Consider the following 19775-nt stretch of genomic DNA (forward strand, 5'->3'; position numbering starts at 1 on the left):
TTTGGAAACACTCCTTTTGTAAAATCTGCAAGTGTTTATTTGGAGCGCTTTGAGGCCTATCCTGGAAAAGGAAATATCTTCACATAATAACTAGACAGAAGCATTCTCAGAAACTTCTTTGTGATGAGTGCATTCTACTCACAGAGTTGAACCTTCTTTGTGATAGAAGAGTTTTCAAACTCTCTTTTTGTAGAATCTGCAAGTGCACATTTGGAACTGTTGGAGGCCAACGCTGGAAAAGGAAACATCCTCACATAGAAACTAGACAGAAGCATTCTCAGAAACTTGCTTGTGACGAGTGCATTCAACTCACAGACTTGAACCTTTCTTTTGAAAGAGTAGTTTTGGAACACTCTTTTTGTAGAATCTGCTAGTGTATATTTGGAGCGCTGTGAGGCCTATGCTGGGAAATGAAATATCTTCACCTAAAAACTAGTCGGAAGCATTCTCCGAAACTTCTGTGTGATGAGTGCATTCAACTCACAGACTTGAACCTTCCTTTTGATAGAACAGTTTTGAAACACTCCTTTTGTAGAATCTGCAAGTGTTTATTTGTAGCGCTTGGAGGCCTATGCTGGAAAAGGAAATGTCTTCAAATAACAACTACACAGAAGCATTCTCAGAAACTTCTTGGTGATGAGTGCATTCAACTCACAGACTTGAACCTTCCTTTTGAAAGAGCAGTTTTGAAACACTCTTTTTGTAGAATCTGCAAGTGGATATTTGGAGCGCTTTGAGGCCTATGCTGGGAAATGAAATAACTTCTCCTAAAAATTAGACAGAAGCATTCTCAGAAACTTCTGTGTGATGAGTGCATTCAACTCACAGACTTGAACACTGCTTTTGATAGAGCAGTTTGGAAACACTCCTTTTGTAAAATCTGCAAGTGTTTATTTGGAGCGCTTTGAGGCCTATCCTGGAAAAGGAAATATCTTCACATAATAACTAGACAGAAGCATTCTCAGAAACTTCTTTGTGATGAGTGCATTCTACTCACAGAGTTGAACCTTCTTTGTGATAGAAGAGTTTTCAAACTCTCTTTTTGTAGAATCTGCAAGTGCACATTTGGAACTGTTGGAGGCCAACGCTGGAAAAGGAAACATCCTCACATAGAAACTAGACAGAAGCATTCTCAGAAACTTGCTGGTGACGAGTGCATTCAACTCACAGACTTGAACCTTTCTTTTGAAAGAGCAGTTTTGGAACACTCTTTTTGTAGAATCTGCTAGTGTATATTTGGAGCGCTGTGAGGCCTATGCTGGGAAATGAAATATCTTCACCTAAAAACTAGACGGAAGCATTCTCCGAAACTTCTGTGTGATGAGTGTATTCAACTCACAGACTTGAACGTTCCTTTTGATAGAACAGTTTTGAAACACTCCTTTTGTAGAATCTGCAAGTGTTTATTTGGAGCGCTTGGAGGCCTATGCTGGAAAAGGAAATGTCTTCAAATAACAACTACACAGAAGCATTCTCAGAAACTTCTTGGTGATGAGTGCATTCAACTCACAGACTTGAACCTTCCTTTTGAAAGAGCAGTTTTGAAACACTCTTTTTGTAGAATCTGCAAGTGGATATTTGGAGCGATTTGAATCCTATGCTGGGAAATGAAATATCTTCTCCTAAAAACTAGACAGAAGCATTCTCAGAAACTTCTGTGTGATGAGTGCATTCAACTCACAGACTTGAACATTGCTTTTGATAGAGCAGTTTGGAAACACTCCTTTTGTAAAATCTGCAAGTGTTTATTTGGAGCGCTTTGAGGCCTATCCTGGAAAAGGAAATATCTTCACATAATAACTAGACAGAAGCATTCTCAGAAACTTCTTTGTGATGAGTGCATTCTACTCACAGAGCTGAACCTTCTTTGTGATAGAAGAGTTTTCAAACTCTCTTTTTGTAGAATCTGCAAGTGCACATTTGGAACTGTTGGAGGCCAACGCTGGAAAAGGAAACCTCCTCACATAGAAACTAGACAGAAGCATTCTCAGAAACTTGCTTGTGACGAGTGCATTCAACTCACAGACTTGAACCTTTCTTTTGAAAGAGCAGTTTTGGAACACTCTTTTTGTAGAATCTGCTAGTGTATATTTGGAGCGCTGTGAGGCCTATGCTGGGAAATGAAATATCTTCACCTAAAAACTAGACGGAAGCATTCTCAGAAACTTCTGTGTGATGAGTGCATTCAACTCACAGACTTGAACGTTCCTTTTGATAGAACAGTTTTGAAACACTCCTTTTGTAGAATCTGCAAGTGTTTATTTGGAGCGCTTGGAGGCCTATGCTGGAAAAGGAAATGTCTTCAAATAACAACTCCACAGAAGCATTCTCAGAAACTTCTTGGTGATGAGTGCATTCAACTCACAGACTTGAACCTTCCTTTTGAAAGAGCAGTTTTGAAACACTCTTTTTGTAGAATCTGCAAGTGGATATTTGGAGCGCTTTGAGGCCTATGCTGGGAAATGAAATATCTTCTCCTAAAAACTAGACAGAAGCATTCTCAGAAACTTCTGTGTGATGAGTGCATTCAACTCACAGACTTGAACATTGCTTTTGATAGAGCAGTTTGGAAACACTCCTTTTGTAAAATCTGCAAGTGTTTATTTGGAGCGCTTTGAGGCCTATCCTGGAAAAGGAAATATCTTCACATAATAACTAGACAGAAGCATTCTCAGAAACTTCTTTGTGATGAGTGCATTCTACTCACAGAGTTGAACCTTCTTTGTGATAGAAGAGTTTTCAAACTCTCTTTTTGTAGAATCTGCAAGTGCACATTTGGAACTGTTGGAGGCCAACGCTGGAAAAGGAAACATCCTCACATAGAAACTAGACAGAAGCATTCTCAGAAACTTGCTGGTGACGAGTGCATTCAACTCACAGACTTGAACCTTTCTTTTGAAAGAGCAGTTCTGGAACACTCTTTTTGTAGAATCTGCTAGTGTATATTTGGAGCGCTGTGAGGCCTATGCTGGGAAATGAAATATCTTCACCTAAAAACTAGACGGAAGCATTCTCCGAAACTTCTGTGTGATGAGTGCATTCAACTCACAGACTTGAACCTTCCTTTTGATAGAACAGTTTTGAAACACTCCTTTTGTAGAATCTGCAAGTGTTTATTTCGAGCGCTTGGAGGCCTCTGCTGGAAAAGGAAATGTCTTCAAATAACAACTACACAGAAGCATTCTCAGAAACTTCTTTGGGATGAGTGCATTCAACTCACAGACTTGAACCTTCCTTTTGAAAGAGCAGTTTTGAAACACTCTTTTTGTAGAATCTGCAAGTGGATATTTGGAGCGCTTTGAGGCCTATGCTGGGAAATGAAATATCTTCTAAAAACTAGACAGAAGCATTCTCAGAAACTTCTGTGTGATGAGTGCATTCAACTCACAGACTTGAACACTGCTTTTGATAGAGCAGTTTGGAAACACTCCTTTTGTAAAATCTGCAAGTGTTTATTTGGAGCGCTTTGAGGCCTATCCTGGAAAAGGAAATATCTTCACATAATAACTAGACAGAAGCATTCTCAGAAACTTCTTTGTGATGAGTGCATTCTACTCACAGAGTTGAACCTTCTTTGTGATAGAAGAGTTTTCAAACTCTCTTTTTGTAGAATCTGCAAGTGCACATTTTGAACTGTTGGAGGCCAACGCTGGAAAAGGAAACATCCTCACATAGAAACTAGACAGAAGCATTCTCAGAAACTTGCTGGTGACGAGTGCATTCAACTCACAGACTTGAACCTTTCTTTAGAAAGAGTAGTTTTGGAACACTCTTTTTGTAGAATCTGCTAGTGTATATTTGGAGCGCTGTGAGGCCTATGCTGGGAAATGAAATATCTTCACCTAAAAACTAGTCGGAAGCATTCTCCGAAACTTCTGTGTGATGAGTGCATTCAACTCACAGACTTGAACGTTCCTTTTGATAGAACAGTTTTGAAACACTCCTTTTGTAGAATCTGCAAGTGTTTATTTGGAGCGCTTGGAGGCCTATGCTGGAAAAGGAAATGTCTTCAAATAACAACTACACAGAAGCATTCTCAGAAACTTCTTTGTGATGAGTGCATTCAACTCACAGACTTGAACCTTCCTTTTGAAAGAGCAGTTTTGAAACACTCTTTTTGTAGAATCTGCAAGTGGATATTTGGAGCGCTTTGAGGCCTATGCTGGGAAATGAAATAACTTCTCCTAAAAATTAGACAGAAGCATTCTCAGAAACTTCTGTGTGATGAGTGCATTCAACTCACAGACTTGAACACTGCTTTTGATAGAGCAGTTTGGAAACACTCCTTTTGTAAAATCTGCAAGTGTTTATTTGGAGCGCTTTGAGGCCTATCCTGGAAAAGGAAATATCTTCACATAATAACTAGACAGAAGCATTCTCAGAAACTTCTTTGTGATGAGTGCATTCTACTCACAGAGCTGAACCTTCTTTGTGATAGAAGAGTTTTCAAACTCTCTTTTTGTAGAATCTGCAAGTGCACATTTGGAACTGTTGGAGGCCAACGCTGGAAAAGGAAACATCCTCACATAGAAACTAGACAGAAGCATTCTCAGAAACTTGCTTGTGACGAGTGCATTCAACTCACAGACTTGAACCTTTCTTTTGAAAGAGCAGTTCTGGAACACTCTTTTTGTAGAATCTGCTAGTGTATATTTGGAGCGCTGTGAGGCCTATGCTGGGAAATGAAATATCTTCACCTAAAAACTAGACGGAAGCATTCTCCGAAACTTCTGTGTGATGAGTGCATTCAACTCACAGACTTGAACGTTCCTTTTGATAGAACAGTTTTGAAACACTCCTTTTGTAGAATCTGCAAGTGTTTATTTCGAGCGCTTGGAGGCCTCTGCTGGAAAAGGAAATGTCTTCAAATACCAACTACACAGAAGCATTCTCAGAAACTTCTTTGAGATGAGTGCATTCAACTCACAGACTTGAACCTTCCTTTTGAAAGAGCAGTTTTGGAACACTCTTTTTTTAGAATCTTCTAGTGTATATTTGGAGCGCTGTGAGGCCTATGCTGGGAAATGAAATATCTTCACCTAAAAACTAGACGGAAGCATTCTCCGAAACTTCTGTGTGATGAGTGCATTCAACTCACAGACTTGAACCTTCCTTTTGATAGAACAGTTTTGAAACACTCCTTTTGTAGAATCTGCAAGTGTTTATTTCGAGCGCTTGGAGGCCTCTGCTGGAAAAGGAAATGTCTTCAAATAACAACTACACAGAAGCATTCTCAGAAACTTCTTTGTGATGAGTGCATTCAACTCACAGACTTGAACCTTCCTTTTGAAAGAGCAGTTTTGAAACACTCTTTTTGTAGAATCTGCAAGTGGATATTTGGAGCGCTTTGAGGCCTATGCTGGGAAATGAAATATCTTCTCCTAAAAACTAGACAGAAGCATTCTCAGAAACTTCTGTGTGATGAGTGCATTCAACTCACAGACTTGAACACTGCTTTTGATAGAGCAGTTTGGAAACACTCCTTTTGTAAAATCTGCAAGTGTTTATTTGGAGCGCTTTGAGGCCTATCCTGGAAAAGGAAATATCTTCACATAATAACTAGACAGAAGCATTCTCAGAAACTTCTTTGTGATGAGTGCATTCTACTCACAGAGCTGAACCTTCTTTGTGATAGAAGAGTTTTCAAACTCTCTTTTTGTAGAATCTGCAAGTGCACATTTGGAACTGTTGGAGGCCAACCCTGGAAAAGGAAACATCCTCACATAGAAACTAGACAGAAGCATTCTCAGAAACTTGCTTGTGACGAGTGCATTCAACTCACAGACTTGAACCTTTCTTTTGAAAGAGCAGTTTTGGAACACTTTTTGTAGAATCTGCTAGTGTATATTTGGAGCGCTGTGAGGCCTATGCTGGGAAATGAAATATCTTCACCTAAAAACTAGACGGAAGCATTCTCCGAAACTTCTGTGTGATGAGTGTATTCAACTCACAGACTTGAACGTTCCTTTTGATAGAACAGTTTTGAAACACTCCTTTTGTAGAATCTGCAAGTGTTTATTTGGAGCGCTTGGAGGCCTATGCTGGAAAAGGAAATGTCTTCAAATAACAACTACACAGAAGCAGTCTCAGAAACTTCTTTGTGATGAGTGCATTCAACTCACAGACTTGAACCTTCCTTTTGAAAGAGCAGTTTTGAAACACTCTTTTTGTAGAATCTGCAAGTGGATATTTGGAGCGATTTGAATCCTATGCTGGGAAATGAAATATCTTCTCCTAAAAACTAGACAGAAGCATTCTCAGAAACTTCTGTGTGATGAGTGCATTCAACTCACAGACTTGAACATTGCTTTTGATAGAGCAGTTTGGAAACACTCCTTTTGTAAAATCTGCAAGTGTTTATTTGGAGCGCTTTGAGGCCTATCCTGGAAAAGGAAATATCTTCACATAATAACTAGACAGAAGCATTCTCAGAAACTTTTTGTGATGAGTGCATTCTACTCACAGAGTTGAACCTTCTTTGTGATAGAAGAGTTTTCAAACTCTCTTTTTGTAGAATCTGCAAGTGCACATTTGGAACTGTTGGAGGCCAACGCTGGAAAAGGAAACATCCTCACATAGAAACTAGACAGAAGCATTCTCAGAAACTTGCTGGTGACGAGTGCATTCAACTCACAGACTTGAACCTTTCTTTTGAAAGAGAAGTTTTGGAACACTCTTTTTGTAGAATCTGCTAGTGTATATTTGGAGCGCTGTGAGGCATATGCTGGGAAATGAAATATCTTCACCTAAAAACTAGACGGAAGCATTCTCCGAAACTTCTGTGTGATGAGTGCATTCAACTCACAGACTTGAACGTTCCTTTTGATAGAACAGTTTTGAAACACTCCTTTTGTAGAATCTGCAGGTGTTTATTTGGAGCGCTTGGAGGCCTATGCTGGAAAAGGAAATGTCTTCAAATAACAACTACACAGAAGCATTCTCAGAAACTTCTGTGTGATGAGTGCATTCAACTCACAGACTTGAACCTTCCTTTTGAAAGAGCAGTTTTGAAACACTCTTTTTGTAGAATCTGCAAGTGGATATTTGGAGCGCTTTGAGGCCTATGCTGGGAAATGAAATATCTTCTCCTAAAAACTAGACAGAAGCATTCTCAGAAACTTCTGTGTGATGAGTGCATTCAACTCACAGACTTCAACACTGCTTTTGATAGAGCAGTTTGGAAACACTCCTTTTGTAAAATCTGCAAGTGTTTATTTGGAGCGCTTTGAGGCCTATCCTGGAAAAGGAAATATCTTCACATAATAACTAGACAGAAGCATTCTCAGAAACTTCTTTGTGATGAGTGCATTCTACTCACAGAGCTGAACCTTCTTTGTGATAGAAGAGTTTTCAAACTCTCTTTTTGTAGAATCTGCAAGTGCACATTTGGAACTGTTGGAGGCCAACGCTGGAAAAGGAAACATCCTCACATAGAAACTAGACAGAAGCATTCTCAGAAACTTGCTTGTGACGAGTGCATTCAACTCACAGACTTGAACCTTTCTTTTGAAAGAGCAGTTCTGGAACACTCTTTTTGTAGAATCTGCTAGTGTATATTTGGAGCGCTGTGAGGCCTATGCTGGGAAATGAAATATCTTCACCTAAAAACTAGACGGAAGCATTCTCCGAAACTTCTGTGTGATGAGTGCATTCAACTCACAGACTTGAACGTTCCTTTTGATAGAACAGTTTTGAAACACTCCTTTTGTAGAATCTGCAAGTGTTTATTTCGAGCGCTTGGAGGCCTCTGCTGGAAAAGGAAATGTCTTCAAATACCAACTACACAGAAGCATTCTCAGAAACTTCTTTGTGATGAGTGCATTCAACTCACAGACTTGAACCTTCCTTTTGAAAGAGCAGTTTTGGAACACTCTTTTTTTAGAATCTTCTAGTGTATATTTGGAGCGCTGTGAGGCCTATGCTGGGAAATGAAATATCTTCACCTAAAAACTAGACGGAAGCATTCTCCGAAACTTCTGTGTGATGAGTGCATTCAACTCACAGACTTGAACCTTCCTTTTGATAGAACAGTTTTGAAACACTCCTTTTGTAGAATCTGCAAGTGTTTATTTCGAGCGCTTGGAGGCCTCTGCTGGAAAAGGAAATGTCTTCAAATAACAACTACACAGAAGCATTCTCAGAAACTTCTTTGTGATGAGTGCATTCAACTCACAGACTTGAACCTTCCTTTTGAAAGAGCAGTTTTGAAACACTCTTTTTGTAGAAACTGCAAGTGGATATTGGAGCGCTTTGAGGCCTATGCTGGGAAATGAAATATCTTCTCCTAAAAACTAGACAGAAGCATTCTCACAAACTTCTGTGTGATGAGTGCATTCAACTCACAGACTTGAACACTGCTTTTGATAGAGCAGTTTGGAAACACTCCTTTTGTAAAATCTGCAAGTGTTTATTTGGAGCGCTTTGAGGCCTATCCTGGAAAAGGAAATATCTTCACATAATAACTAGACAGAAGCATTCTCAGAAACTTCTTTGTGATGAGTGCATTCTACTCACAGAGTTGAACCTTCTTTGTGATAGAAGAGTTTTCAAACTCTCTTTTTGTAGAATCTGCAAGTGCACATTTGGAACTGTTGGAGGCCAACGCTGGAAAAGGAAACATCCTCACATAGAAACTAGACAGAAGCATTCTCAGAAACTTGCTGGTGACGAGTGCATTCAACTCACAGACTTGAACCTTTCTTTAGAAAGAGCAGTTTTGGAACACTCTTTTTGTAGAATCTGCTAGTGTATATTTGGAGCGCTGTGAGGCCTATGCTGGGAAATGAAATATCTTCACCTAAAAACTAGACGGAAGCATTCTCCGAAACTTCTGTGTGATGAGTGCATTCAACTCACAGACTTAAACCTTCCTTTTGATAGAACAGTTTTGAAACACTCCTTTTGTAGAATCTGCAAGTGTTTATTTGGAGCGCTTGGAGGCCTCTGCTGGAAAAGGAAATGTCTTCAATTAACAACTACACAGAAGCATTCTCAGAAACTTCTTTGTGATGAGTGCATTCAACTCACAGACTTGAACCTTCCTTTTGAAAGAGCAGTTTTGAAACACTCTTTTTGTAGAATCTGCAAGTGGATATTTGGAGCGCTTTGAGGCCTATGCTGGGAAATGAAATATCTTCTCCTAAAAACTAGACAGAAGCATTCTCAGAAACTTCTGTGTGATGAGTGCATTCAACTCACAGACTTGAACATTGCTTTTGATAGAGCAGTTTGGAAACACTCCTTTTGTAAAATCTGCAAGTGTTTATTTGGAGCGCTTTGAGGCCTATCCTGGAAAAGGAAATATCTTCACATAATAACTAGACAGAAGCATTCTCAGAAACTTCTTTGTGATGAGTGCATTCTACTCACAGAGCTGAACCTTCTTTGTGATAGAAGAGTTTTCAAACTCTCTTTTTGTAGAATCTGCAAGTGCACATTTGGAACTGTTGGAGGCCAACGCTGGAAAAGGAAACATCCTCACATAGAAACTAGACAGAAGCATTCTCAGAAACTTGCTTGTGACGAGTGCGTTCAACTCACAGACTTGAACCTTTCTTTTGAAAGAGCAGTTCTGGAACACTCTTTTTGTAGAATCTGCTAGTGTATATTTGGAGCGCTGTGAGGCCTATGCTGGGAAATGAAATATCTTCACCTAAAAACTAGACGGAAGCATTCTCCGAAACTTCTGTGTGATGAGTGCATTCAACTCACAGACTTAAACCTTCCTTTTGATAGAACAGTTTTGAAACACTCCTTTTGTAGAATCTGCAAGTGTTTATTTGGAGCGCTTGGAGGCCTCTGCTGGAAAAGGAAATGTCTTCAAATAACAACTACACAGAAGCATTCTCAGAAACTTCTTTGTGATGAGTGCATTCAACTCACAGACTTGAACCTTCCTTTTGAAAGAGCAGTTTTGAAACACTCTTTTTGTAGAATCTGCAAGTGGATATTTGGAGCGCTTTGAGGCCTATGCTGGGAAATGAAATATCTTCTCCTAAAAACTAGACAGAAGCATTCTCAGAAACTTCTGTGTGATGAGTGCATTCAACTCACAGACTTGAACACTGCTTTTGATAGAGCAGTTTGGAAACACTCCTTTTGTAAAATCTGCAAGTGTTTATTTGGAGCGCTTTGAGGCCTATCCTGGAAAAGGAAATATCTTCACATAATAACTAGACAGAAGCATTCTCAGAAACTTCTTTGTGATGAGTGCATTCTACTCACAGAGTTGAACCTTCTTTGTGATAGAAGAGTTTTCAAACTCTCTTTTTGTAGAATCTGCAAGTGCACATTTGGAACTGTTGGAGGCCAACGCTGGAAAAGGAAACATCCTCACATAGAAACTAGACAGAAGCATTCTCAGAAACTTGCTGGTGACGAGTGCATTCAACTCACAGACTTGAACCTTTCTTTAGAAAGAGTAGTTTTGGAACACTCTTTTTGTAGAATCTGCTAGTGTATATTTGGAGCGCTGTGAGGCCTATGCTGGGAAATGAAATATCTTCACCTAAAAACTAGTCGGAAGCATTCTCCGAAACTTCTGTGTGATGAGTGCATTCAACTCACAGACTTGAACGTTCCTTTTGATAGAACAGTTTTGAAACACTCCTTTTGTAGAATCTGCAAGTGTTTATTTGGAGCGCTTGGAGGCCTATGCTGGAAAAGGAAATGTCTTCAAATAACAACTACACAGAAGCATTCTCAGAAACTTCTTTGTGATGAGTGCATTCAACTCACAGACTTGAACCTTCCTTTTGAAAGAGCAGTTTTGAAACACTCTTTTTGTAGAATCTGCAAGTGGATATTTGGAGCGCTTTGAGGCCTATGCTGGGAAATGAAATAACTTCTCCTAAAAATTAGACAGAAGCATTCTCAGAAACTTCTGTGTGATGAGTGCATTCAACTCACAGACTTGAACACTGCTTTTGATAGAGCAGTTTGGAAACACTCCTTTTGTAAAATCTGCAAGTGTTTATTTGGAGCGCTTTGAGGCCTATCCTGGAAAAGGAAATATCTTCACATAATAACTAGACAGAAGCATTCTCAGAAACTTCTTTGTGATGAGTGCATTCTACTCACAGAGTTGAACCTTCTTTGTGATAGAAGAGTTTTCAAACTCTCTTTTTGTAGAATCTGCAAGTGCACATTTGGAACTGTTGGAGGCCAACGCTGGAAAAGGAAACATCCTCACATAGAAACTAGACAGAAGCATTCTCAGAAACTTGCTTGTGACGAGTGCATTCAACTCACAGACTTGAACCTTTCTTTTGAAAGAGCAGTTTTGGAACACTCTTTTTGTAGAATCTGCTAGTGTATATTTGGAGCGCTGTGAGGCCTATGCTGGGAAATGAAATATCTTCACCTAAAAACTAGACGGAAGCATTCTCAGAAACTTCTTTGTGATGAGTGCATTCAACTCACAGACTTGAACGTTCCTTTTGATAGAACAGTTTTGAAACACTCCTTTTGTAGAATCTGCAAGTGTTTATTTGGAGCGCTTGGAGGCCTATGCTGGAAAAGGAAATGTCTTCAAATAACAACTACACAGAAGCATTCTCAGAAACTTCTTTGTGATGAGTGCATTCAACTCACAGACTTGAACCTTCCTTTTGAAAGAGCAGTTTTGAAACACTCTTTTTGTAGAATCTGCAAGTGGATATTTGGAGCGCTTTGAGGCCTATGCTGGGAAATGAAATAACTTCTCCTAAAAATTAGACAGAAGCATTCTCAGAAACTTCTGTGTGATGAGTGCATTCAACTCACAGACTTGAACACTGCTTTTGATAGAGCAGTTTGGAAACACTCCTTTTGTAAAATCTGCAAGTGTTTATTTGGAGCGCTTTGAGGCCTATCCTGGAAAAGGAAATATCTTCACATAATAACTAGACAGAAGCATTCTCAGAAACTTCTTTGTGATGAGTGCATTCTACTCACAGAGTTGAACCTTCTTTGTGATAGAAGAGTTTTCAAACTCTCTTTTTGTAGAATCTGCAAGTGCACATTTGGAACTGTTGGAGGCCAACGCTGGAAAAGGAAACATCCTCACATAGAAACTAGACAGAAGCATTCTCAGAAACTTGCTTGTGACGAGTGCATTCAACTCACAGACTTGAACCTTTCTTTTGAAAGAGCAGTTCTGGAACACTCTTTTTGTAGAATCTGCTAGTGTATATTTGGAGCGCTGTGAGGCCTATGCTGGGAAATGAAATATCTTCACCTAAAAACTAGACGGAAGCATTCTCCGAAACTTCTGTGTGATGAGTGCATTCAACTCACAGACTTGAACCTTCCTTTTGATAGAACAGTTTTGAAACACTCCTTTTGTAGAATCTGCAAGTGTTTATTTCGAGCGCTTGGAGGCCTCTGCTGGAAAAGGAAATGTCTTCAAATAACAACTACACAGAAGCATTCTCAGAAACTTCTTTGTGATGAGTGCATTCAACTCACAGACTTGAACCTTCCTTTTGAAAGAGCAGTTTTGAAACACTCTTTTTGTAGAATCTGCAAGTGGATATTTGGAGCGCTTTGAGGCCTATGCTGGGAAATGAAATATCTTCTCCTAAAAACTAGACAGAAGCATTCTCAGAAACTTCTGTGTGATGAGTGCATTCAACTCACAGACTTGAACACTGCTTTTGATAGAGCAGTTTGGAAACACTCCTTTTGTAAAATCTGCAAGTGTTTATTTGGAGCGCTTTGAGGCCTATCCTGGAAAAGGAACTATCTTCACATAATAACTAGACAGAAGCATTCTCAGAAACTTCTTTGTGATGAGTGCATTCTACTCACAGAGTTGAACCTTCTTTGTGATAGAAGAGTTTTCAAACTCTCTTTTTGTAGAATCTGCAAGTGCACATTTTGAACTGTTGGAGGCCAGCGCTGGAAAAGGAAACATCCTCACATAGAAACTAGACAGAAGCATTCTCAGAAACTTGCTGTTGACGAGTGCATTCAACTCACAGACTTGAACCTTTCTTTTGAAAGAGCAGTTTTGGAACACTCTTTTTGTAGAATCTGCTAGTGTATATTTGGAGCGCTGTGAGGCCTATGCTGGGAAATGAAATATCTTCACCTAAAAACTAGACGGAAACATTCTCAGAAACTTCTGTGAGATGAGTGCATTCAACTCACAGACTTGAACGTTCCTTTTGATAGAACAGTTTTGAAACACTCCTTTTGTAGAATCTGCAAGTGTTTATTTGGAGCGCTTGGAGGCCTATGCTGGAAAAGGAAATGTCTTCAAATAACAACTACACAGAAGCATTCTCAGAAACTTCTTTGTGATGAGTGCATTCAACTCACAGACTTGAACCTTCCTTTTGAAAGAGCAGTTTTGAAACACTCTTTTTGTAGAATCTGCAAGTGGATATTTGGAGCGCTTTGAGGCCTATGCTGGGAAATGAAATATCTTCTCCTAAAAACTAGACAGAAGCATTCTCAGAAACTTCTGTGTGATGAGTGCATTCAACTCACAGACTTGAACATTGCTTTTGATAGAGCAGTTTGGAAACACTCCTTTTGTAAAATCTGCAAGTGTTTATTTGGAGCGCTTTGAGGCCTATCCTGGAAAAGGAAATATCTTCACATAATAACTAGACAGAAGCATTCTCAGAAACTTCTTTGTGATGAGTGCATTCTACTCACAGAGCTGAACCTTCTTTGTGATAGAAGAGTTTTCAAACTCTCTTTTTGTAGAATCTGCAAGTGCACATTTGGAACTGTTGGAGGCCAACGCTGGAAAAGGAAACATCCTCACATAGAAACTAGACAGAAGCATTCTCAGAAACTTGCTTGTGACGAGTGCATTCAACTCACAGACTTGAACCTTTCTTTTGAAAGAGTAGTTTTGGAACACTCTTTTTGTAGAATCTGCTAGTGTATATTTGGAGCGCTGTGAGGCCTATGCTGGGAAATGAAATATCTTCACCTAAAAACTAGACGGAAGCATTCTCAGAAACTTCTGTGTGATGAGTGCATTCAACTCACAGACTTGAACGTTCCTTTTGATAGAACAGTTTTGAAACACTCCTTTTGTAGAATCTGCAAGTGTTTATTTGGAGCGCTTGGAGGCCTATGCTGGAAAAGGAAATGTCTTCAAATAACAACTACACAGAAGCATTCTCAGAAACTTCTTTGTGATGAGTGCATTCAACTCACAGACTTGAACCTTCCTTTTGAAAGAGCAGTTTTGAAACACTCTTTTTGTAGAATCTGCAAGTGGATATTTGGAGCGCTTTGAGGCCTATGCTGGGAAATGAAATATCTTCTCCTAAAAACTAGACAGAAGCATTCTCAGAAACTTCTGTGTGATGAGTGCATTCAACTCACAGACTTGAACATTGCTTTTGATAGAGCAGTTTGGAAACACTCCTTTTGTAAAATCTGCAAGTGTTTATTTGGAGCGCTTTGAGGCCTATCCTGGAAAAGGAACTATCTTCACATAATAACTAGACAGAAGCATTCTCAGAAACTTCTTTGTGATGAGTGCATTCTACTCACAGAGTTGAACCTTCTTTGTGATAGAAGAGTTTTCAAACTCTCTTTTTGTAGAATCTGCAAGTGCACATTTTGAACTGTTGGAGGCCAGCGCTGGAAAAGGAAACATCCTCACATAGAAACTAGACAGAAGCATTCTCAGAAACTTGCTGTTGACGAGTGCATTCAACTCACAGACTTGAACCTTTCTTTTGAAAGAGCAGTTTTGGAACACTCTTTTTGTAGAATCTGCTAGTGTATATTTGGAGCGCTGTGAGGCCTATGCTGGGAAATGAAATATCTTCACCTAAAAACTAGACGGAAACATTCTCAGAAACTTCTGTGTGATGAGTGCATTCAACTCACAGACTTGAACGTTCCTTTTGATAGAACAGTTTTGAAACACTCCTTTTGTAGAATCTGCAAGTGTTTATTTGGAGCGCTTGGAGGCCTATGCTGGAAAAGGAAATGTCTTCAAATAACAACTACACAGAAGCATTCTCAGAAACTTCTTTGTGATGAGTGCATTCAACTCACAGACTTGAACCTTCCTTTTGAAAGAGCAGTTTTGAAACACTCTTTTTGTAGAATCTGCAAGTGGATATTTGGAGCGCTTTGAGACCTATGCTGGGAAATGAAATATCTTCTCCTAAAAACTAGACAGAAGCATTCTCAGAAACTTCTGTGTGATGAGTGCATTCAACTCACAGACTTGAACATTGCTTTTGATAGAGCAGTTTGGAAACACTCCTTTTGTAAAATCTGCAAGTGTTTATTTGGAGCGCTTTGAGGCCTATCCTGGAAAAGGAAATATCTTCACATAATAACTAGACAGAAGCATTCTCAGAAACTTCTTTGTGATGAGTGCATTCTACTCACAGAGTTGAACCTTCTTTGTGATAGAAGAGTTTTCAAACTCTCTTTTTGTAGAATCTGCAAGTGCACATTTGGAACTGTTGGAGGCCAACGCTGGAAAAGGAAACATCCTCACATAGAAACTAGACAGAAGCATTCTCAGAAACTTGCTTGTGACGAGTGCATTCAACTCACAGACTTGAACCTTTCTTTTGAAAGAGTAGTTTTGGAACACTCTTTTTGTAGAATCTGCTAGTGTATATTTGGAGCGCTGTGAGGCCTATGCTGGGAAATGAAATATCTTCACCTAAAAACTAGACGGAAGCATTCTCAGAAACTTCTGTGTGATGAGTGCATTCAACTCACAGACTTGAACGTTCCTTTTGATAGAACAGTTTTGAAACACTCCTTTTGTAGCATCTGCAAGTGTTTATTTGGAGCGCTTGGAGGCCTATGCTGGAAAAGGAAATGTCTTCAAATAACAACTACACAGAAGCATTCTCAGAAACTTCTTTGTGATGAGTGCATTCAACTCACAGACTTGAACCTTCCTTTTGAAAGAGCAGTTTTGAAACACTCTTTTTGTAGAATCTGCAAGTGGATATTTGGAGCGCTTTGAGGCCTATGCTGGGAAATGAAATATCTTCTCCTAAAAACTAGACAGAAGCATTCTCAGAAACTTCTGTGTGATGAGTGCATTCAACTCACAGACTTGAACATTGCTTTTGATAGAGCAGTTTGGAAACACTCCTTTTGTAAAATCTGCAAGTGTTTATTTGGAGCGCTTTGAGGCCTATCCTGGAAAAGGAAATATCTTCACATAATAACTAGACAGAAGCATTCTCAGAAACTTCTTTGTGATGAGTGCATTCTACTCACAGAGCTGAACCTTCTTTGTGATAGAAGAGTTTTCAAACTCTCTTTTTGTAGAATCTGCAAGTGCACATTTGGAACTGTTGGAGGCCAACGCTGGAAAAGGAAACATCCTCACATAGAAACTAGACAGAAGCATTCTCAGAAACTTGCTTGTGACGAGTGCGTTCAACTCACAGACTTGAACCTTTCTTTTGAAAGAGCAGTTCTGGAACACTCTTTTTGTAGAATCTGCTAGTGTATATTTGGAGCGCTGTGAGGCCTATGCTGGGAAATGAAATATCTTCACCTAAAAACTAGACGGAAGCATTCTCCGAAACTTCTGTGTGATGAGTGCATTCAACTCACAGACTTAAACCTTCCTTTTGATAGAACAGTTTTGAAACACTCCTTTTGTAGAATCTGCAAGTGTTTATTTGGAGCGCTTGGAGGCCTCTGCTGGAAAAGGAAATGTCTTCAAATAACAACTACACAGAAGCATTCTCAGAAACTTCTTTGTGATGAGTGCATTCAACTCACAGACTTGAACCTTCCTTTTGAAAGAGCAGTTTTGAAACACTCTTTTTGTAGAATCTGCAAGTGGATATTTGGAGCGCTTTGAGGCCTATGCTGGGAAATGAAATATCTTCTCCTAAAAACTAGACAGAAGCATTCTCAGAAACTTCTGTGTGATGAGTGCATTCAACTCACAGACTTGAACACTGCTTTTGATAGAGCAGTTTGGAAACACTCCTTTTGTAAAATCTGCAAGTGTTTATTTGGAGCGCTTTGAGGCCAATCCTGGAAAAGGAACTATCTTCACATAATAACTAGACAGAAGCATTCTCAGAAACTTCTTTGTGATGAGTGCATTCTACTCACAGAGTTGAACCTTCTTTGTGATAGAAGAGTTTTCAAACTCTCTTTTTGTAGAATCTGCAAGTGCACATTTTGAACTGTTGGAGGCCAGCGCTGGAAAAGGAAACATCCTCACATAGAAACTAGACAGAAGCATTCTCAGAAACTTGCTGGTGACGAGTGCATTCAACTCACAGACTTGAACCTTTCTTTTGAAAGAGCAGTTTTGGAACACTCTTTTTGTAGAATCTGCTAGTGTATATTTGGAGCGCTGTGAGGCCTATGCTGGGAAATGAAATATCTTCACCTAAAAACTAGACGGAAGCATTCTCCGAAACTTCTGTGTGATGAGTGCATTCAACTCACAGACTTGAACGTTCCTTTTGATAGAACAGTTTTGAAACACTCCTTTTGTAGAATCTGCAAGTGTTTATTTGGAGCGCTTGGAGGCCTATGCTGGAAAAGGAAATGCCTTCAAATAACAACTACACAGAAGCATTCTCAGAAACTTCTTTGTGATGAGTGCATTCAACTCACAGACTTGAACCTTCCTTTTGAAAGAGCAGTTTTGAAACACTCTTTTTGTAGAATCTGCAAGTGGATATTTGGAGCGCTTTGAGGCCTGTGCTGGGAAATGAAATATCTTCTCCTAAAAACTAGACAGAAGCATTCTCAGAAACTTCTGTGTGATGAGTGCATTCAACTCACAGACTTGAACATTGCTTTTGATAGAGCAGTTTGGAAACACTCCTTTTGTAAAATCTGCAAGTGTTTATTTGGAGCGCTTTGAGGCCTATCCTGGAAAAGGAAATATCTTCACATAATAACTAGACAGAAGCATTCTCAGAAACTTCTTTGTGATGAGTGCATTCTACTCACAGAGCTGAACCTTCTTTGTGATAGAAGAGTTTTCAAACTCTCTTTTTGTAGAATCTGCAAGTGCACATTTGGAACTGTTGGAGGCCAACGCTGGAAAAGGAAACATCCTCACATAGAAACTAGACAGAAGCATTCTCAGAAACTTGCTTGTGACGAGTGCGTTCAACTCACAGACTTGAACCTTTCTTTTGAAAGAGCAGTTCTGGAACACTCTTTTTGTAGAATCTGCTAGTGTATATTTGGAGCGCTGTGAGGCCTATGCTGGGAAATGAAATATCTTCACCTAAAAACTAGACGGAAGCATTCTCCGAAACTTCTGTGTGATGAGTGCATTCAACTCACAGACTTAAACCTTCCTTTTGATAGAACAGTTTTGAAACACTCCTTTTGTAGAATCTGCAAGTGTTTATTTGGAGCGCTTGGAGGCCTCTGCTGGAAAAGGAAATGTCTTCAAATAACAACTACACAGAAGCATTCTCAGAAACTTCTTTGTGATGAGTGCATTCAACTCACAGACTTGAACCTTCCTTTTGAAAGAGCAGTTTTGAAACACTCTTTTTGTAGAATCTGCAAGTGGATATTTGGAGCGCTTTGAGGCCTATGCTGGGAAATGAAATATCTTCTCCTAAAAACTAGACAGAAGCATTCTCAGAAACTTCTGTGTGATGAGTGCATTCAACTCACAGACTTGAACACTGCTTTTGATAGAGCAGTTTGGAAACACTCCTTTTGTAAAATCTGCAAGTGTTTATTTGGAGCGCTTTGAGGCCAATCCTGGAAAAGGAACTATCTTCACATAATAACTAGACAGAAGCATTCTCAGAAACTTCTTTGTGATGAGTGCATTCTACTCACAGAGTTGAACCTTCTTTGTGATAGAAGAGTTTTCAAACTCTCTTTTTGTAGAATCTGCAAGTGCACATTTTGAACTGTTGGAGGCCAGCGCTGGAAAAGGAAACATCCTCACATAGAAACTAGACAGAAGCATTCTCAGAAACTTGCTGGTGACGAGTGCATTCAACTCACAGACTTGAACCTTTCTTTTGAAAGAGCAGTTTTGGAACACTCTTTTTGTAGAATCTGCTAGTGTATATTTGGAGCGCTGTGAGGCCTATGCTGGGAAATGAAATATCTTCACCTAAAAACTAGACGGAAGCATTCTCCGAAACTTCTGTGTGATGAGTGCATTCAACTCACAGACTTGAACGTTCCTTTTGATAGAACAGTTTTGAAACACTCCTTTTGTAGAATCTGCAAGTGTTTATTTGGAGCGCTTGGAGGCCTATGCTGGAAAAGGAAATGCCTTCAAATAACAACTACACAGAAGCATTCTCAGAAACTTCTTTGTGATGAGTGCATTCAACTCACAGACTTGAACCTTCCTTTTGAAAGAGCAGTTTTGAAACACTCTTTTTGTAGAATCTGCAAGTGGATATTTGGAGCGCTTTGAGGCCTATGCTGGGAAATGAAATATCTTCTCCTAAAAACTAGACAGAAGCATTCTCAGAAACTTCTGTGTGATGAGTGCATTCAACTCACAGACTTGAACATTGCTTTTGATAGAGCAGTTTGGAAACACTCCTTTTGTAAAATCTGCAAGTGTTTATTTGGAGCGCTTTGAGGCCTATCCTGGAAAAGGAAATATCTTCACATAATAACTAGACAGAAGCATTCTCAGAAACTTCTTTGTGATGAGTGCATTCTACTCACAGAGTTGAACCTTCTTTGTGATAGAAGAGTTTTCAAACTCTCTTTTTGTAGAATCTGCAAGTGCACATTTTGAACTGTTGGAGGCCAGCGCTGGAAAAGGAAACATCCTCACATAGAAACTAGACAGAAGCATTCTCAGAAACTTG

The sequence above is a fragment of the Pongo abelii genome, chromosome 19 (genome assembly GCF_028885655.2).
Source record: "Pongo abelii isolate AG06213 chromosome 19, NHGRI_mPonAbe1-v2.0_pri, whole genome shotgun sequence".
Taxonomy (NCBI): Eukaryota; Metazoa; Chordata; class Mammalia; order Primates; family Hominidae; genus Pongo; species Pongo abelii.